Genomic DNA, 22,126 nt, shown 5'->3' on the forward strand with positions numbered 1-22,126 from the left:
TTTTACATGGGCTTTGGGCCTTCTTGGCTAGTTAGATAGCTTATTGGGCTGACTGACTGCTTGTTGGACTATTATTTTTCAAGTATACGAATTTTGTCCACTACAAAAACCCATGTGTTTATATTCAATTAATATATCTCATATAAATAATTTAATTCTATCACAATATAAAAGAAAATATAATAAAAGATTTATAATTGTTTGGAAAACTTGCATATAAATCATATTTTAATAATTATTTTGGATTACATATAAATCAAACTTTTTTTTTTAAATTACCGTATCATAATTTTCCCAAAAAAAAATTCCCTATAAATATATATATAATATTCTTGGGCCTATTGCAGCGGCAGATGACCCATCACTTAATATGCCTATGGCCCATCAGAAACTTGGGAAACAGGGCTGTGAGTGGCCCCAATGGGAGAGCTTGGATGAGTCACCCAAATGAGATTGACATCGCGTAGCAACAACCGCATAGCCAATAAAATTCTTTAAAATAATGATTCACTTTCAATTTTGGTGAGAATGTTAGTAAAAAGAATAATAAAATATACATCAAAATTTTGTACATAAAAAATCTCTTTTTATACAATAAGAATTAGTTAAAAATTTGTTGAATTTTTTCGTTAACAACACAAAACTGTGAACACTCGTGTAAATGACTGCAAGCACTCGAATAAAGTAGCGAGCAAAAGCCTTAAATTAAAATAACGAGAATGTATAATGGCACAAAATTTGTTAGTATGATTCAGCTAAATGAACTTATATCGATTGTGTGATTAATTTATTTTTTTCAGGTGTGAGTTCAACTACTTATAAGTTTGAAGGTGAATGTTACAAAAAGCTTGATCATTAAGATGATTATTGCAAATACTAGTGAATCAGTAAGTACAATAAACACTACTTAAGTATTTGAGCGCTTCTAACCATTGGTCACAATTATAGACCACGTTTCTCGATTCTGCAAGCTCACTTCCAGTAAATCTTACATTTCTCACACTATTACTTTTTTTGTTCAAGCGAGATCATTCTCATATGTTAGATATAATTTTGCAACAAAATAAACTTGTGAAAACTTAGTATACATATCATTATTTTATCAATGTTTCACTATTTTGTATAAAAAGTAAGAAAATATATAAATATCAATTTCTTTCATGAAAAGGACAAATATTTTTTATCGAGTAAAATTTATTATAATTCTTAATTTTGTTTGCATTCTGATTAATCTAATTATTTTTAACTTCATTATTAGCAATCTTCAATTGCTGCACTCGTTTAAAGCGAGCTCGCTTTAACTTGACTAGACCCATATCATATGTATCCAATTATATTAGTCGAAACAATAATCACCCATCAACGTACATAATATTCTTTGAATTGAAACCAATTATGTCATTAATTGTATTAGCTTTATGTATATTTATGTGCATTACTGAACTTTTTTTTAAAATCAACATTACATATATGTTCGCATCAAATTAATGGTGAAAAAAATTTGAATTGATTATGTAATCTTATAATATAAAAAGTGCTAGTGTATAGGTCATCCAAAAGTATCAGTAATTAAACATGTACATACGCATGCCATATAACGTGCACAAAAATTTGGTTACACATCACATAAGTTTATGATAATATATAAAAATATTATAGAAAAATCCCTAAAATTATAAGTTCCATCATTAAAAAAATATACATATCCATATATAAAGCACTATGGTAAAAAGAAGGTTTATATTTTTTTTGGACTATGTGTTTTGTCTCATTACCTATTTGGACCATGTGTTTTGACAAATTACTTTTTGGACTTTATGTTTTATAAAATTGTTAAAATAGAACCAAAAACTCGATTTTGATCAATGTTTTCTCAACTAAAATCACAAATAATTTATCAAACTAATAATTCTGAACAAAAATAAATCATTCTGCTTAAAAACTATATTGTTATATTCAATTTTTTTTTCATTAAAATTGAGTTCAGTATTCTATTTTAACTATTTTACAAAACATAGAATCCAAAAAGTAATGTGTCAAAACACAAGGTCCAAACAAATAATGAGACAAAATACAGAGTCCAAAAAATTATAAAAAAAAATTAATAAACAATCACACGTTGAAAAAACAACCATCAAAATATGAAATCTTAGCATATATCGTATTATGACGACACAACAATAGAGTCTATATATTAGGTACATGATTTAGGGGTGAGCATCGGTCGGTTTGAGCGGTTTTTTTACAAAAAAAAATCCAGAATTCGGTTTTCGGTTCGGATTGGTGCAATCCAAAAACCGACCGAACCAAACCAATTTAAAAAAAAACCGACCGTTTTGGACCGCAGTTTGGTCGGTTAAACCGACCAAACCAAATTTATTATTATTTTTTTTTGAAAGTTTTAGTTAAAAAATTAAAAATTTTGGATTGTTAGAATCCATTTTTGTGTGTTTTTACAACATAAATATATAGAACATAATTGCATTTACAAGTGCCCTAAGTTTTTTTTTTTTATTAAAATTTTTAATAATTAATAATTATATAATATTATATTATTATTTTATTGTGTTCGGTCGGTTTCGGTTTTATTGGTCGGTTCACCCAAAATTTCCAAACCGACCGAACAGTAGCGGTTTGCACCGTCGGCGGTTTTTTCAGTTTTCGGTTTAAACGGTTTTGGTTTTTTCGGTGTTCGGTAGATCGGTGTACACGGTTTTTTCAGTTTTTCGGATTTTATGCTCAGCCCTAACATGATTATTGAAACTTTAAGAGAGAGAGAACAAAGCAAAGATAAAAATAAAAAGGAGTGGAGGAGGAAGAAAAAATTAATGAAACACAAAAGTTAGAATAATAATTAAGAAGAGTAGATGCATAATTGCTGTAACACTTGTCGAGCGTAACTCCAATATATCATTAGTCCTTGTGGCCTCTTGGGGACACCTTTATCATAATTCTACAACTATTCTTCTTACTTTTTTTTAATATTTATATATAATTTATTTTACCTAGATAAAGTTCATTTTATTGATTACATATTATTAATCTTGTTTTTCGGATTAAATCTTATCTTGTTGGCTCTTTTTTCCCTCTAATTTCTTCATAGCCCGGATTCCAGCTAAGAAACTAGTATTATATTATTGTTTTATTAATAATCTCTCCTCCCAAAGAGAAAAATGCACGACAGTCACGGTAGGACAGTCATTAGTAAACACGTTTCAGCAAATTGTCTCTCCCTCTCCATCTCAGCAGACTTGATTAGCTAGCGAGCAAACCCTTTTGCGTGTCATAATAACATAGTTTGACATGTCATAAAAAGCTTTTTTTTATTATTAGAGTTTAACACAAAAGCATTTTCTCCTAACATAACTACTAAAAAGAAAAGAAATAATTAAAAAGGTAAATAACACTTGGATTTGGACTGTTGCGTAAAGATTGAGGATCAAAATAAGCAATGAGATGAGACACCCCACAAAAAGAATGGGACCTTCATACAATATTAGAAGCTAGGTGAGAAATAGGAGGAGAGGTTGCTCATTCATGAAGTCACATTTCTCTGGCACCTCACCTTTATATATATATATATATATATATATATATATATATATACATGGATTTGGAAGTAACAACAATCGGAGGAGTATATTTATGATTACTGGGCCTGTTTGTGTGTGAGAGAGATTATAATTAAGCTACGAGAAAGAAACTTAATTAAAAAAAAAATTGGTAGTATTTGTTAGCTGAAATTCAATATATCAAGTTTTACCGAATCCAAAATAATGACATCCATGAATTGTAATCCAACAACTATACATAAATTAAATATTGACGTGAACCCTAAAATAATGGGTGCACAACAAAATCATTTATACGTAGAAAAAAATTATATATATATATATATATATATATGGAACTGAGATTTTGTTTCGTTAGGGTATATACATTCTGTTCACTTTTTTAATTATTGGATACATATATAGTTGAGTTGATTGGATATGGTTGTTAATTATTATTGGGAAATTTTACACTATATGCATCATAGTATATAAAAAAATTTAACATGTCATCATAAAAATTCTCCTACTAATGTACTCCTCCCATATTTTGGACAAAAATATTCCTTCAGTTAAAAATCTCACATTTAACACTTCACACATTTCTCTCTCTCTCCTCCATCACTCACGACCATTTTCACAGCAACCCAACTTGAAATAGTCAAATATACTAAACTGAGCTGCAATATTTGGACTGCTCAGATCTGGAAGTTTCATTTCATGTGAAGAAATTGTCATTCTTGGCATTTTTTAAGAGAAAAAATCATGGGTAAGTATCATCTCATTCTATCTACTTGTGAATATGAAATGTCATGGTTAGATATTAGTTTCGAATTGGAAATCGGTGGACTGCCAATCAAAATCGATGGTAAATCGACACTAAATCAATAACATTTTGATGGTACATCGACGCCCTACCGATGTCCCATCAATGCTATTTCAATGCTGAGGCAAACATATAATTTAGATGTTATTTTTGACACATCGATGGTATATCGATGTTGAATCGATGTCATATATGTTGATGTGGTTCAGCATCGATATACCATCGAAATGGAATCACGTACAGATGGCGACCATTAGAATCGATTATGCATCGAAATATTATCGATGTTGCACTTCAATACGGATAGTGTTACATAGGCCTCGATTATTCATCGACATTGCATCGATTCATCATCGATTAGACTTATTTTTATAATTGTCTTATGCTTCTTTTTTTTTTGTAAATTTTCAGGTTCCAGAGTTAATCTAATTGTTTCTTACAACGGTGTTTGGGAACATAAAGGAGAGAAATGGAATTTCAAAGCTAGTTTGAACACTATAATACACGTATCAATTGATGTTGGTTACATAGAATTATTGGAGAAGTTGTATTCGAAGATGAAAGTGGATAGGTCATTGTTTGATGATAACTCTACAAAATAGAGTTATTTTACCACTTTTTATGTGATAATTGTTGCTTAATTCTTGAGTTTTTAATTGATTTATTAAGTTCTTAAGTAGTTTTGAATTTATTAGTCCTATTTTGATTTTATATATTTTTGTGTGTTTTTATAGTTATATTATTGTAAAATGTTATAGTTTACTTATTTAAAATTAATATTGTTAAGTTAGGAGTAAAAAGATGCAATTTTGAGCTTAAATGTTTAAGTAAATTAAGTTTTAATTAATATTTTCATGGAACTTTTGTTGTATATTTTATTATTGAAAATATTTAGTTTTAATTTAATTTATGTTTGTTTTATAGGGAATTTATTGTAATTTATTTGCTCTTGAAAAGCAATAAAAATGAAGATAAAGAGTGGCATTTTTGAGCTGAAAAAGAGGTGGAAAATGACATTTTTGAAATATGTTCAACCAGCCCAAGCTCCAAGGCCCACCAGCACCCCACGGTTTCCTCCTGAAGCATTTCCCTCACAGCATATGCCAATCACCCCAACGTTGCCTCCAAATGCCATCAACAACCCAAGCCCAGCAACCCAAAAGCCAGCCCACACCAGTGCAAAGCTGCCACTTCTCCTTCACGTTCAGCCTTCAGCAAAGCAGCTTCCACTCTGCCAACACAGCCGCCCAAATGAACCAAAGCAACCTCCTTGAGCCAAAAAAAAAATGTTTTTGTACCATTTGTCTCCTATGACAAAAATACCACATTTTTACCTCATTTTCTACACTTTTTACCCTAAAACATAATTATTACATCCTATAATTTATCTCTATTTGTCATATTATAATTAATTAAATTAATTTAATCAATTTAATTCATTTGAATTGATTATTTTAATACCTTATTTTTTGCTATAAATAGAGAGTTTTGAAGACCATTTAGGGTGTCCATTTTTTAGGGGAGGTTACTATACCATAATTTCTACACATTCAAAACCTCTCAATTCTCTTCATCTTCTTCTTCTTTTTGGTTATTTTCTATGTATTTTTAGAGGAAATTTTGGGGGTTCATCCTCCAAATTTTCCTATTTATGTTTGTAATTTTTAGTGTGTATTTGCTATTCTAGTTATGAGTTTCTAATCTTTTTAAGATTATTAAGGTGATGATGAAACAATTTGTAACTAGATAGTATTTATTTTGTATGTTGATTTCTCATTTTGTGCAACAAAGTTTATGGAATTTTCTTCTTCAAATATCTTCTTTCATCTTAAATATCATGTATTTTGGATTGTTAGCACATATTTAAACTTTGTTCTTCATTAGTGCAAATACATAATATTCTTTGTGTAAGATGTGTCATTAAATTGTACACATCCATGCTTAGAACAAAAATATTATGTTTTGTCTTATAAATAATGTTCATTGATTTATTTGTTATTTCATTAGATTGATTTACACTAAATGCTTTGAAATTATAATTTTGAAAAGTGAAGAAAAATCCTTATCTTTTTAGAAGTAATTTGTGCTTAAAAATATAAATCTATTTGGAAAATGATAGTTTGAATTATTTTAACTATCACTAAAACTTGGGAATCAATATACTTATAAATATTATTGAACTTATATTTTGTGGATTCTAATCCTTAATAATCTTATTTTACCATCTTAATTTTTACTTTTAATTTATGTTTATATATTTGTCTTTAATATCTTTATTATTGTCTTTTATTTTTATTTTCATTATTCAAATTTTCATCAATCTTTGGATCTAGGTTAGAATTTATTAATTTTGATTTAAAATAGTTTCTTTTTTCGATTTTAGTCAACTCCTTTGGGTTCGATCTCGTGCTTACACGAAAACTATTCTATAAATACGATTCGTGCGCTTGCGAGTATAAATATTTAAAACATACCCGTTTTTGGTCCATCATTTGACTTAAAGTTGGAAGTGTCATTTACATGCAATGATTTTAGCTTAGATCCCATTGAAATCACGGATGATGAAGAACTTAGTGCACTTATTCTTGACAATTCGAAGTCCTTAAGACATCGGGTTCTTTTATGCGTTAGTTTGATTGCAAAGAACATTGCTCTTCTTGATCCATCTCCTAGAGCAAGTGTTAATAAGGAAAATCATAATCAATCACGCACGACTGTTCCACAAACATCTCCTAGGCCAAGTGTATGCATAGGAGGTCCTAGTCAAAATGTAACTTTTTCCCCCAACAAATCTCTCGCATGATGATGGGTAGTACGAGTCTTATGTCAACGACGATCCAATTGCCCATTTGGGTGATGATGATGAAAAAGTTGAGGGGTACATTAGTTCTAATGATAACTTCGAGGATCGGTTGTCGATGTTACCTGTGGAGCAAGTGGATAATTTAAATTTACGACCCTTTCCAAGACGTTAAGAAAGCCAAGGACGCATGACTCCTGACTCAGAGAGTAGTCGTCCAACTACACAAGACAATAGAAATAGATGGAGTTCTCTGGCATATACTGTTGAAGATATCCCACGCCCCTCCTATGTTATCCCCACATTATATGAAGTGCGTTGTGGAGTAATAGAAGTTGGGTAGGTTTTTGAGAACAAGTTAGAGCTAAAGACGAAGGCACACTTGTATGCAGTGAAGCAAAACTTCGAGTTTGTGGTGAAGAAGTGAAGTACTGAAGCTTGGTATATCACTTGCAAGGATCCTAATTGTGGGTGGATATTGAGGGGGAAGAGAATGCATAAATCTGATATGTTCGAGATAAATCATTTCACCATTAAACACACTTGCTCACTTGACCTCCGACATAAAGGCCATCGCCAAGCTGCACCTTGGGTTATTGGTCATAACATAAAGAAAAAATATCAGACTTGATCAAATGCATACATGACAAACAACATAAGAGAAGATATTAAAAATGATTATGGCATTGATTTATCATATGGAAAAGTTTGGAGATGCCGAGAGAAAGCTTTTTCTTATGTCAGAGGGACACTGGAAACATCCTACAAGAAGTTACCATCGTACCTATTCATGCTTCAACAGAAAAATCATGGGACGTTGATAGATTTTGTCACTAAGGAGGAACGGTTCAAATATTACTTTTTCACACTTGGAGCTAGTAGAAGAGGTTTTCATACATGTCATCCTGTGTTATGTATGGACAACATTTTTTTAAAGAAAAAAATACGGTTGGCAGATGTTATGTGCAATTGCGCTGAATGCAAATAACCATCTATATCCAATTGCATTTGGTATTGTGGATAGTGAGAATCATGATTCTTGGAAGTATTTCATGTCAAAGCTAAAGGAAACGATTAGGGAAGTTGACCTGGGGTTTGTATCTGACAGGCATGCAAGTATTACACATGCTTTGGAAACTATTTTCCCCGATACCTATCACGGTGCTTGCTACCACCACATTAGTATGAATGTGGTTGCTAAATTCAAGACTGATCATTCTCATGTGTTGATGTATAATGTGGCATATGCTTTTAGGAAATCTGAGTTTCACGCTCACTCCGAAAAAATCAAATCAAAATACTCAACTATTGCTCAATACCTAAAAGGCATGGGATTTGATAAGTGGTCCCGTGCTTACTTTCCTGGAAATAGGTATGTCATTGTGAATTGTATTTTAATTTATGAAATCTTGTAAATGTACATTACTATTAAATGTTAGTTTTCCTGGATACTAGGTACAATATAATGACAAGCAATTATGCTGAAAATTTCAATAATAAGACCCGAGACGCTAGGAGCTTTCCGATAACTACATTTGTAGAATTTATTCGATTCTCACTGCAGTCCTGGTTCTGTGATAGGAGAGAAACTAGCGAGATAACAACTACAACTCTTGCACCGACCTACGAGAAAGATTTGGTGCATATGCCTAAGAAATCTTGATTATTGACCCCTTATACAATAAGGAGGCATGAGTTCTATGTGTTAGATGGTGAGCTGAATGGTGAAGTCAACCTCCTGAATAAGACATGCACATGTGGCGTGTTTCAGCTTATTGGCATTCCATGTGTTCATGCACTATCTAGATCCCTTAATAGAGGGGTGAAATTTTATTCTCTGTGTTCAAATTACTATAAAATTTAGACATGGAGGTCCTCTTACACAGAATCTATATATCTTACTGGTAACGAGGAAGAGTGGATTGTTCCACATGACATTATGAGAATGAAAGTGAGAACACCTGCACACAAAAATCTGGTTGGTCGTCCAAAGAAGAAACAAGGTAAGCCTAAGAAGAAACACCACCCTTCCAATGGAGAAAAAATGGTTGTAGAACGCAAGTGCAGCACAGCAGCATATACCATCATATAACAATTTTAATTACAAAAAATATACTATTGTGTACCATCGAATAGCCATCGAAATGACATCAATGTGATTTTTTATATACAAAATAAGGAGAAATCCAAATAAATGTTCTAACAGATAGAAAAAGTCAAAGGTACACATTCTTGTAAAAAATGTCTAGGAAAAATTTATCCCTGAAGTATTGAATGTGTTCCTCGATGGCATATGATAAGGGAATGTCTCCAAGAATAAACTCCAAGTGCTTGATGGAAAATACACCGCAATCTCCTCTGAAATCAAGAAATCGCATTTGTGAGTTTATTAAAAATTAAAGGAGAACAATGTTATGACAAACTGAAGTCCGTACGTCTAAATACCTGGTTCTAGACTGTGGGACAATATCAGTGGACATGTGCCGCCAATCAAAGTTTGGAACGACAATCTTCGGTCTAGCTATTTTCAACTTGGGTGTCCTTTAAACATACTAGAAGCATTGAGTAAAGACGGAAGTATCCCAGTCCAAGGCTCCATCAATTTAGTCAACTTACCATGGCTAAAGTTGAAATGATCTGAGTCAAATACAGTGATCATCTAACCAGTCAAATTTATCTTGCAAAAGACCCAATGATGATTTTCCAGGCACCAATGGAAGTAGATCTCGTTGCAATCACCCCAAGGCTTCTTGTATTTTTTAGCATCTCTTTTCATGAAATTAAGAATGTCATCATCCCATTGGTAAGTTCTGCTCTTGTTCTCTGTATAAGATATTCGCAGCGTCGAGATGCTACAAATAAATAGAGTATTGTTAAAATGAGATGAATGTGTTGACTGCAAATATAAAAGACTTACAGTTTCTGCCAACCATTCTTTTGTCACCTTCAACTTTAGGAACCAAACAAGGGTGCCATCACAACCTTCAAACTTCCTTGGTCTGTTGTTGTCAATCTCACTGAGTACCCATCAAATAAAAGTTGTCAACATATCTTGATCCAACACCTTTAAAGGATGGATCGTAATTAGGTCCTTGAAGTTTGGTTTCTTAGCTGTTGGAGTATAGTCCTCGTACCTTTCTGGTCTCTGTCTAGTGCACTTACCTGTAACGGGAGCAATTAGTATATAATCTCTTTAAGAATGTAATAACTCATTGATTAGTAGTACCTAAGACCATCTGCATTGGCTGAGGAGGTGTGGCTTCTCCAACAGGAGGCTCGTAACATGTGGGGAGAATGTCGTACTCTATTATGACCTACTAGAGTAGGTGCAGGAGTAGGTGCAAGAGTAGGTATACCACCAAGTGTTGCTAGCTTCTCCAATATTACTTCTTAATTCTTAAGGACGATACCTAGAGTGGCCTTAACCTCGTCCACTGCACCTGATAGTATGGCCATCTCACACAAAACAACCTCATAAGCCCCAGGAGCAGGAGTAGATGTAGGTTCTACACTAGTATCTAGAACAGTCTCTGTCAGGGCATCCTCCACAATTATGCCATCCTCCACCGCTATCTCAGCCACCGCAACAGCCTCTGCGTCAAGATCGTAAGGTCTTCCATCCTCTAGCACAGACTAGATCATATCTGTAACACCCCAATTTGCTAATAAGGTTTAGGACCTTAATTAGCATGTCTGGAGGGAAATAAATTAAATAACATGTCAATATATGAATTTAAATGAATATGTGATTAGAATGCATGTTTAGGTGGAATAAATATGCATGTGGGCCCCGTTTGCTTGTTGGGGGTAAATTGGTAATTTTAGCTCATTAAGGGCATAAATGTGATAACTGTATTATATGATTATTACCATGTGTGAGTGGTGATATTATTGTGATGCACGTGCCAAGATGGTCCTAGGGAGCTAATTAGTTTAAAAGTCACAACGAGATTAAATACCCAGCTCGGGATGAGCCTAGGGGTATTTTGGGAATTTTATACATTGAGTTTGAGAATTAATGGTTAATGGTAATTGAGTAACTTGAGTGACCATTGGTAACTATTGAGAGTAACAAAATCAAGATGAGAAAGATGGTAGAATTGTAGGAAAGGTGAAATGGCAAAATGCCCTTGAGGTTTAGTTAGGAAGGGAATTGCATGGAGGGGTAAAATGGTCTTTTGGCAGGGTATAGAAACCTTCAGCTGAGGGAAAAGAGGATTTACGTGTTAACACTTAGGCATATCTTGTTTATGCTAAAAATTGGAAGAAAACTAGAAGAAAAGAGGAAAGGAAGAAGGGGGCTGAAGTTGGGAGACCTGGGAGGAGAATCAAGGTGGTTTAAGGCAATCAAGTTGATCATAAATCAAGATTGTTCTGAGGTAAGAATTATCCCTGTTTTACTAAGTTTCAAGCTTGATTTTTAGAGAGTAAGTGTGGAAATTTAAAGATAGTATGGCTGGTTTTGTATGGAAACTCAGTTTGGTAATCAAGGGGAAAGTGGCTTGAAGCTGGGATTGGAGAGAATTCAAGCTGAATTCTTGATTGAGGTAAGAGTTTTTAACATGTTTGAATTTCGTATCTTATGTGGTTTAAGAATTTAGAAGCATGGTTTACATTTTTCAAGCTCTGGTTTAAGTTTTAAAAGCTTTGGTTTAACTTTCTGAAATCTGAAACCAAAGTATGGATTTTGGGTGTGATTGTGTGTTTGAGCTTGTTGTTGGTATTTATAGGTTGTTAAATGGTTCATTTGGGGTTTTAAATTGATTTTGGGGTTTAGGTATGTGTTTGGGTTCAATTTGAGGAGTTTTGGCTCAGGGAAAACGCAGGGGAAAACCCAGAATTCTGGGTTCGCGAAGGGGCGCCGCGGCCCTGTTCTTTGGTGCCGCGGCGCAGAGCTGTATCAGGAGCAGGAAAGTTTCTGGGCGCCGCGGCCCTTAAAGGGGAGTGTCGTGGCCCTAGGAAATTTTCAGACAATGAATTTTTCATTTTTAGGGCTTTTGCCCGGGGGCGTGGGGGATGTTTCTGTTGCATTGTTTTAGGGAAATAGGGGTCCCAAGAGTACGAGATTGGTCCCGAGAAGTGGTTTTGGATTGTTTAGTATTAAAGAGTGTTTTATATGTGTTGTGACTAGGTTTTCGGAGAGGCTCGGGATAGAGGATCGTGCTTGTGACTTTGGTGCATTGGAAAGCTCGGGATACAGGTAAGAAAATTGTAGTACCCGTAGAGCAGGGCATAGGCCCATAGTGTTGTTGCAGGGCACGACCCTAGTTTGAATTGCTTGCTAGGGCGTAGCCCTTGATTGAATTATTAAATGCTTGAATGTTGTTTAGGTATACTATATGTGATTATAGTTGAAAAAACGGCAAAGGAGCCGAGAACGACAGTGGGGCCGAGAGTAACACTTAGCACGCGGAGTGCATAATATTAGGGTGAGACCCCAATGGATACATGGGATATCCTTACGGTGAGGACTGAGACCCCAGACTTTGGTAATGCTTCTGGGACGGCATGGCTGTATATGCTTAGTTTGATGGACTGTCTGTTTATCTGTGGATTAATTGATATACTGATGATATGATATGCATATGTTATGTGCTGCATGAGTTTTCTTGCTGGGCTTCGGCTCACGGGTGCTCTGTTTTGCAGGTAAGGGCAAAGAAAAAGTCAACCAGCCATGAGTACGAAGAGCGTGAAGCGGTGCATACATGTTTGGCCTGCCCAACTGCTTTGGTTGGGAGCATTTTGAGAAATTGTTGTATTAAACTGTGATTTTGGTGGTTAATTATCTGTAAACCTTTTATGAGTTGTAAATATTTTATAAACCATATTTTGGGATCTGATAACTCTATAAAATAGAGTTATTTTACCAATTTTTATGTGCTAATTGTTGCTTAATTCTTGAGTTTTTAATTGATTTATTAAGTTTTTAAGTAATTTTGAATTTATTAGGTTTATTTTAATTTTATAGATTTTTGTGTATTTTTATTGTTATATTATTGTAAAATGTTATGGCTTAATTATTTAAAATTAATATTGTTAAGTTAGGAGTAAAAAGATGCAATTTTGAGCTTAAATGTTTAAGTAAATTAAATTTTAATTAATATTTTCATTGAACATTTGTTATATATTTAATTATTGAAAATATTTAGTTTTAATTTAATTTATGTTTGTTTGATAGGGAATTTTTTTTGTATGATATTTGCTCTTTAAAAGCAAGAAGAATGGTGAAAAAAAAAATGACATTTCTGTAAAGGGAAAGCAAGGAAAGTGGCATTTCTCCAGGCCCAAGCAAGGCCCACTGCTCAGGCCCGCCAGTTGCCTCTGCCTTCAGCAAGTGTCCTTCAGGTTCATCATGCCGCCAGCTGTCCATTTGTATCAACCTGAAGCTAAAGCAGCTCACAGTCCAATCCTTGCATCACGCCTCCTCATTGCACCAAGAAGTCGTACGCTCTTCTCAACAGCCCACGGCCAACTTCTCTCCCAGGCCCAAGCCTGGGCCCGATTCCAACGCCTGGCAGCAATTACACTCCAAGGCATCACATATGCACCAGCACCCAGCCATCACATATGCACCTTCTGCCTCTGCACCAGGCCCGGCCCGCCAGCCTCCAAAGCCCAACCCAGCAGCAGCCTTCAATCTCCACATGCCTCACATCACCACGCCTCCTGATTGCACCACCTTCCCACCGTGGGCCTCCCAGCTCGCCTGCCAGCAACAATGCTTGTTTCAGCCATCAAATGGCCCACGCCTATTGCTTTCCAAAGCAATCACCAGCCAGCCCTTCACCTCATTTGGCCCAAAAGTCACCCAAGCTCATGCCATCAACACACCAAACAACCACCAAAAAGACCAAAAAAAAAAAAATCACATTTTCATTCCCAATATCTTTCACTCAAATATCAATTCACTTTTCCCTATTTTTTCTTACCTAAATAAACATTCCTAATTCATTTTTTTTTACCCTAGCTTTTCACTAATATTTTACCCAACCAAACATTTCATCTTTCCAATACTCTTACACTTACTCTATTTATCCTACCACTTCCCAACACAATTAAATTAATCAATTTATTTATTTTAATTTGATTAGTTTAATCTCCATATTTTGCCTATAAATAGAGTCTTGTAAGACCATTTGGGGGGCTCTTCTTCTTCATCTTTTTTTTTCAACATCTTCTACACATTTTTCTCTATTCTTTTCACTAGTTTCTCTCTACCATTTTCATCTTTTGAAGAGCATGTCAAGTATGCTATTTTGTAATTTTTATCTAGTTATGAGCTTCTAATCTTTTTCAAAGGTTATTAAGATGATGATGAAGCAAAATGTAACTAGATAGTATTTCTTTTATTGTATGTTGATTTCCCATTTGTGTAACATTGTTTATGGATTTTTCTATCAAAGATATGCATTTTTCATCTATTATTGAGTGTTAAAGCATATTACACTTAGTTCTTCATTATGCAAAAATATGATATTCTTTGATTAAATGTTTTTCCTTAAATTGTTCACATCTAATTCTTAGAGCATAAGTATCATATTTTGCCTAAACATAATCTCTTTGATTTTTTGTAGTTTCATTAGGTTGTAACACAACTAATGCTTAGAAATTATATCTTATATAAGTGAAGAAAAATCCTACCTTTTTGAAAGAGTAACTTGTGCTTGAATAGAAAACATATTTTGAAAAAAATATATAGTGTGATTTATTTCAACTATATCACAACTTGGGAATCAATATACTTATGAATACTATTGAACTTGCATTTTGTGGATTCTAATATCTTAATAGTCTTATTTTACATATATCTTTTAAAGACCATTTTTCTATTTAATCTTAAATCTTTTTATTAATTGTCTTTTATTTTTCTAAAACAAAATCTCATCAAATATTTGGAACTAGGTTAGAATATTATTGCTTTGTTTGAAATAGTTTCTTTTGATGTTAGTCAACTCCCATGGGTTCGACCTCGTACTTACATGAACATTATATTCTGAAACGATTCGTGCACTTGCGAGTTTAAATTTTAAAACACCCTCTTTTGGGATCAACAGGATCCCTAATGTAAGACACTTGAAATTTTCAATGAATTAAGGAATTTTCAAAAAAAATTACAGCCTTAATTTCTGTTTAATCACACTTTTGTTCTAAAAACCTTGTTGAGCGAGTTAATTGCACATTTTAAACTCACTCAGTAACGGCTCTAAGGTAGTAGGGCGTTACAATATCCTACAACATCGCATACCTAGGAGCACCCCCATCTGTCATCTAATATATGGTGCCAAAGAAGTCTTGCTCGTCTAGTCGAGGCCTTAGGATAGAAATGCATGACAATTGTAATGAAAACAAAACAAGCAAATTAGAAACGACATAAGTTGATTGGTATAAGGAAAAAGTTTTTAAAATTTTTTAATTTAAAATAACTTACACATCTCCTCGCAAGTACATCATTCACATGCAAATGCTCCGGTTGGCCTGTGCTCTCCCACTGTAGCATCCTAGGGAACTTGAATCTATAGGGCTTGGCGTATTCCTTCTGCAAATCAACAATCGTCTCGTATGCCCAATATTGCAAGGTTGATGGATACCCCTTGCAGGTGTACTTTGTCTCCACCTGAACACCCTTAGAAGACTCCACTTCAGTGGTCTTCTTTGCCTTCTTACCAGGTATTATAGCACCAATCGTTTTCATATCTCTACTGAATTGTTTTAAAGTTTTATTGAATGAAAGGGATCCCCATGGATACATCTCAAAATAATTTAAATCATCAACCATCGGCAATGAATCTCACCAAATAGCATTGTCATTCTCAGCGACCAATAATATCTCCTCCACAAAGTAAACCAAACTAGAGCTGTAAATGTGGGCCGGCCGGGCCGGGCCTAACCCACATTTTCGTGCCTCCAATAAATTCGGGCCGGGCCGGGCCCATATTCAATTCGGGCTCAAGTCGGGCCGGCCCACTTTCCTTATTCGGGCCCACTTTTAGGCCCACTTTTTTTTTGCTAAAAAATGTGAGGATGGAGAATTGAACTCTCCACCTCATCTTTAACCATCAATGGACTTACCACCAAACCAAATACATTTCTTTGTTTAAATTATAATTTTAGATATTTTTATATACTTTTTAACAATATTTTACACAAAATTATATCAAAGATAATTATTAGAATTTTAATACCTACTAATAAATGCTAAAAATTTAACTAACAAATCTTAAAATAAATTAGTATAATTATAAAAATATAAACTTTGAGAAAAATAAGAATTATATTATAATTTTAATTTATTAATTATTGACAAATAAAAATTTATTATGATTATTAATGTCAAAATATCAGGTTTTTTATCGTGTCATGCTTTCGGGCTAGTTTGTTCGTACTTTCGTGTCGTGCCTTTGGGCTTGTCTTGCCGTGCCGTGCTAAGCCCGTGTCGTGCCGTACCTGGCCCAAGCCCATATTTTTTCGTGCCGTGCCTGGCCCAAGCCCATATTTTTTCATGTCATGTCGTGTCGTGTCGTGCTCGTGCCTCCCGGGCTCGTGCCAGTTTCGTCCCGTGCTCAAAAGCCCGGCCCGTATTTACAGCTCTAAACCAAACCGAGCTTGTACAAATTATCAGGTACACCGTACATACTAAAATCTCGTTCCAACATATTGACCTTAATGTATTTCTCGGGTTCCACATTGAAATATGTATCGAGCAGGTGGGAGGACGTATGGTGAGGTTGAATGTCAGCGAGAAGTGGTGGACAGGAGCAGCTCAGGCCAGTCATAATGGCAAACTTGTGCACCACAAACTTACATAAGTTTGGGCCCATCAAGAAGTGCACTTCATCACCACGTGGAGACTTCACCTTCTGCAAAAGTAGTGTGCGCACCAATGCCCCAGAGAACGAAAAAAGGTAGGGGCTGTGAATAATGGTCCAAAAACAGACTCATTCACCTTCCCCAACAATCCATGCTCCTCAAACCTTTTATTCAATTTAGTTAACCTCCCAAAATCCCTATAGGTCATACGAACGATGTAATGATCCTTTATGGGGATCTCAAGTGGTGGGATACGTTTGGGTGCCATCTGCAAAATATCCACACACAAAAAGAATTAGTTAGTTAAATTTACAAACAAACAAAAAACTCAGTCTGTTGTTGTCATCAAAATGTCATTGCATTACCATTGATTTGACACCAAAGCAAAAAGAAAAAATCAACATATACAAGTATGCATCGAAACAAGATTGAAATACTATCGATATAATACCGAAACTGATTTTACAAATCAACAAACAAACTATCGATATGCCATTAAAATGGCATCGGAATTGCATCGATATACATTTAAAAAATAACAACTAACTAAGCCACTCTTGAATCAGGATCGAAATAACATTGAAATTGTATCGATTATATACAAAGTAAAATCAACAAACAATTTATCGATATGCCATCAAAATAGCATCGATTATGCATCGAATATCTTTCAAGCAGATAAAATATAAAAGTCATCGACATAGTATCGATTTAACATCGATGCATCACCATTTAAATTAATGTGATCGAACAACCATCGAAATGGCATCGAAATTAATAGATTTATCAAAAGAAAACTAAGACCAAGAAAACATCGAAACACCATCGAACTAGAATCAAAATTGCATCGATGGACATTTAACAAATAACAACTAATACTAAAAAACCATCGAAATCAGCATCGACAGATCATCAAAATTTCATCGATTTTATACAAAAAGAAAACTGAAAAACCATGCAAGCATCGATATACAATCAATTGAGCATCGATTAACTATCAAATTTATTTAATGGTCCATCGAAATACCATCGATTGAGCATCGATGGCACAACATTTCGATTATTTAAAAATATACACATGCACTGAATGTCATCGAATTACCATCGATTAAGCATCGAATGAACATCGACCGACCAAAATTTTGCAGAACTCAAACTCAATCTTCCAAAATGATGCACATAGAATCAAACCCATTTAAAGTTATATTTTTGCAAAATAGAGATTAAAATCATATATTAGGGTTATAATCAAACCTATTTCATCGATTTTATACATTACAATTCAAATTTTAAAAAAAAAACATAAAAAACAACCTTACTGTTGTCGACGACGGAGAAGATGGTGGCGACGACGGCTGTGATAAGGAGAGAGAGAGAGTTTCGCCTAAGAGAGAGTGTGAGAATGTGAGGGGTCTGAGAGGTAGAGAGAAAATTCGACTCAGAGAGAATGAGAGAGTTTGGCTGGGAGTGTTTAATATTAAGGGTGTTTTTGTCCAGAAAATTAGAAATATCATATGTTTGGGATAGTAAGTTATGTTGGCATTTTAAAAAATTAGCTATGTTATAGAGCATATAGTGTAAAATTTCCCTTATTAAAAGCTAAAGTATATCAAGTCTAGCTTAGAGTACATACATTAAATTTGATCAAAATACATAAAATATAGTGTGTAATACATAAAGAGATGTTTCGTTTTATTTAAAAATGAGTCTCTAGTTTCTTTAAAAAAAAACTTTTAAATTAAAAAAAAATCTATTTATTTACTCAAATAACTCCAAAAAGACATTTTTAATCTTGAATGCTAAAAAAAACTTAAAAAAATTTAGCCAAATAATGAAATTATATATCTCTTCTATATAAAAAATGTGTAGATAACAAAATTTTTTGGTATTAAGGATTTATTTTGTTAACTTTAATAAAATATTTTAAATATTTAACGGAATATTCTTTTCCAACTAAATAAAATAGATGTTTATTAATAATAATAATATAAATTCAAATATTATAAAATATCATTATTATAATAATATTTAATATAAAACTATATTTATAATAATTATATTAATATAAATTCAAATATTATAAAATATCATTACTATAATAATATATAATACAAGACTAAATATTTATTAATTATATTAATATAAATTTAAATGTTATAAATAATATTTTGATAATAATGTATAATCCTAATTTTTTTATTAATTACATTAATATTAATTCAAATATTATAAAATATTATTATTATAATAATATTTAATACAAAATTAGATATTTAATACTTATATTAATATAAATGTAAATATTATAAAATATCATTATAATAATATATAATATATAATCTTAATTTTTATTAAAAAATTATAAACAATATTTTGATTTAATTTTTCAATCAATATGTTTAGGTCATTTTTTTATATATAATATTATATATTTATTTGAAATTTATATGACATTGATAAAATTTTATAAATATAATTAAAAAAATTTATAAATAAAATTAATCAAACAATGTACATGGCATGTTGCTTGTTTCCATAATATTATACAAAAAAAAAAATGAAACTTTTTAAAGAATTCTTAGACGAGGGAGAACTTTCTTTATACATTTACACATGACTTGCACTCTAAAGCAATAAGTTACTTTAAAAATTGGAAACATGTAAAGATCTTTTTATTTATTTATTTATTTTTGAAATAGGGTATAAAGGTAATTGTCAAAGGGATTATTTTCACAGTTCTTTTAATAGCAACGTGGAGTTCATGGGTAATGGCTCCGTCAATATTATGTAATTAATAAAGTGTTTATTTAATTAGTTTCCTACTAACTTGTTTCAATTGCTGTATTATTTTCTCACTTATCAGTTTTATATTAATTATTTACTATCATTGTTTAACACGTTAATTGCGTGAATAAAATGAATTAGCTAGTATTTTACACTATTAATTGATTTGCCCTTTTATTTTTGTTGTTGGTATCATTTCACTTTTACTTTTTGAATTAAAAGATACTGTGCCCCTATACTATCAAGAGACAAAATAGTCCTTTTATAAAAAATGTAGATTGTTAATTAATTTTTTAGTTGTTATAAAATTGGAATTTTATAAGAAAATCTACCAGTTTGACCTATTCAGAATATGCCTACTATCAAGATTAAGCTTAGGTTTTCCAAAAAATTAAAAATAACTAATTAAAAACGGCTCCCTCTATAGATTTTTAGTCAAAATCTTTTAAAAAAAATATAAAGATGCATTCATTTAAAATGTATTATTGCCCTTATTTTTTATAAAGATAATATATAAAATTGATTAATAAAACATAAACTTTAAAATAAAATATTATATTGTCATTTTTATACATTAATATATTTATAATATTTTTAAACAATTTATAAAAATGATTTACTACCTTAAAATTAAATAAATAAATAAAATGCAAAGTAAAAAAATATTTATTTATTTATTTTATTTTTCGTAAATCAAATATATAAATTATATTTAAAAAATAAAGATATTAATGAATTTTAAGTGGGAGTGTTTCTATCTTTTTTAATAAAATGATTTTACAAGAAAATATTGAGGGGATATTTTTGTCTATTTAATATAATATAAGGTTATTTTTAGCTTTTTCTAGATATTCACACAATGTTTGGTAGGGAGGAGAGTTTGGTGCATGGAGAATGATTGGGAATGAAGGGAGAAGTAAAATGTTTGGCAAGAGAGATAGAAGGAAGAAGAGAGATGGAGGGATCTCCCTCCAAACCTCTAAAATACAATCTGTCTATTTTTGGCATGATTTAAGAAAAAAATAAAATAAAATATGTAAATGTTATAATTATCTTATAAAAAAAGTATTAAATATTTATATTAAAAAAGATAATATAGTAATTTTAATAATTAATTATTTTTCTATCTTTCTAACTTTACTCTTATTACTAAACAAGCTCTATTTTTTTTTTTATCATATTCTATCCTTCCTAAACTTTCTTTCTACCCTACTCTCACTACTCCTTCCTACTAAACATAACTTCACAATTACACTTGATGCTAAGCTTAAATAAAAAAAGGTCAATGATAATTTTCATTTTTATAATCATAAAATTTATCTTCAATTGTTAATTATATTTTCTAATGAAAATAAAATTTTAATGGTGATATTAATTTAATTTATTAAATCTACATTATTGAATTTTTAAAAAAAATCAAAATTGAATTTTCTTATATTTATGTAATATTTACACATATAAAATATATATTTTTATAAAAAAATATATATTATAGTTCACCACAAATTTATTTAATGATAATTTTAAAAAAGATCAAATGAAGTTAGATAATATATTTCTACATTACACTAACATATATTGGTTTTTATTTCCATGAATTTTGTGACAAATATCTCTTATTATTAAAAGACAATTCTGTCTCCAAACATTATAATTATAAAAATTATAATTTTAACATCATAGAAACCAAAATAAAGTAATTAACAATATAAAAAATTTACGCAAAGACCAATTTGTCTCCTAACAACTAATAATTTAGGGATGGTTTTAAAGGAGATAGAGTACTAAATCAAAAAAAAAAGAAAAAAAAAAGAGAGAAGGTAATAAAATTTTATCGAGAACATAAATGAATGGGGAAATCAATTTATTGTTCTTAGTATTTTAAAGTTTAATGATTTTTATTCAATTTTGAGATAAAAGAATATTTTATACATATATATATATATATCAATAATTTGGTTAAATAATTTAAGTGTATTTTGACACTATTACTAGTTTATAAATTATTACAATTCAATTCTTAACTTTGTAATCGGAGAAGTCGTCTTTAAAGTTTTAATTTCATAATAACTAAGTCATTTTTAATTAGGTATATACATTTTTAGGCTCTAAGTTTTTTTTATTATTTATTTGAATCTTGTGTTTTAAAAAAATTATTTTTGGATCTTATATTTTGTAAAATTGTTCATATAGACACATAAACTAAATTTTAATAAAGAAAATATTGAATATAACAATACATTTTTTAAGCAGAATAATTTTATTTTTGTTCTGAATTGTTAGTTTAGTGAATTATTGTGATTTTAGTTGATAAAAATTTAACCAAAATTGAGTTTAGGGTTCTATTTGAACAATTTT

Source organism: Humulus lupulus, chromosome 1, assembly GCF_963169125.1.
Source record: "Humulus lupulus chromosome 1, drHumLupu1.1, whole genome shotgun sequence".
Taxonomy (NCBI): Eukaryota; Viridiplantae; Streptophyta; class Magnoliopsida; order Rosales; family Cannabaceae; genus Humulus; species Humulus lupulus.